Here is a 708-nt window from a genome sequence, read left to right as displayed (position 1 = left end):
GGGTGGGGGGTAAGTAACTTCTCAACCCAACTCCATAATCTTGTGTTGCGTCAAACGTGCCATATGTGGACGTGCATTGTCATGGAGAAGAAGAACACCTTTCCGACTGACGAGCGAAGGGCGTTTCTGATGAAGGGCTTGATTTAAACGTTCGAGTTGCTGACTATAGATCTCTGCATTGACAGTTTGCTGTGAATTGAGAAGTTCGAAATGAATTACTCCTTTAATGTCCCACCAAATGCAAACCATCAATTTCTGTGGATAAAGACCAGGTTTTGGGGTTGGAATCCATCTTTCATCACCTGTGACAGTTCTGTCCAAAAATGGTTCACGCGCATTACGCACCAGAAGAGACGAAGCAACGTTCACACGTTGGAAACGATGAACATCGGAGAGTTCGTGAGGCACCCAAACACCTTCTTTATGGATTTTCTCACATTCCTTAGTTGTTTACGTATTGTTTCATGAGAGCCGTGCAATTTCAGGGCCATTTCACGAGTGCGTTGCCTTGGGTTAGACTCAACAAGCATGTTCAGAGTATCAATATTAATTCCAACATGTCGGCCCCTGCCATCACAGATAAGGCTAAAGTCACCTGAACGAAATTTACTGAACCATGTAGACACTTACGAACGTTCAAAACATTTCCATAAATTTCTTTGATATTCTTTGTGGTTACAGAGACGTTGTTTCCCTTCTTGTATTCGA

At 43.1% G+C, this 708-nt stretch overlaps 1 protein-coding gene across 1 annotated transcript in view; it reads left to right on the top strand.

The window, feature by feature from the left end:
* The window catches only part of LOC106460514 (XK-related protein 4-like), a 21,931-nt gene that overhangs the window by 2,367 nt on the left and 18,856 nt on the right, over positions 1-708 (top strand). The gene's annotated exons all lie outside the window — the stretch shown is intronic.

Source organism: Limulus polyphemus, unplaced genomic scaffold, assembly GCF_000517525.1.
Source record: "Limulus polyphemus unplaced genomic scaffold, Limulus_polyphemus-2.1.2 Scaffold784, whole genome shotgun sequence".
NCBI lineage: Eukaryota > Metazoa > Arthropoda > Merostomata > Xiphosura > Limulidae > Limulus > Limulus polyphemus.
This window is presented reverse-complemented; position numbering and strand designations above follow the sequence as displayed.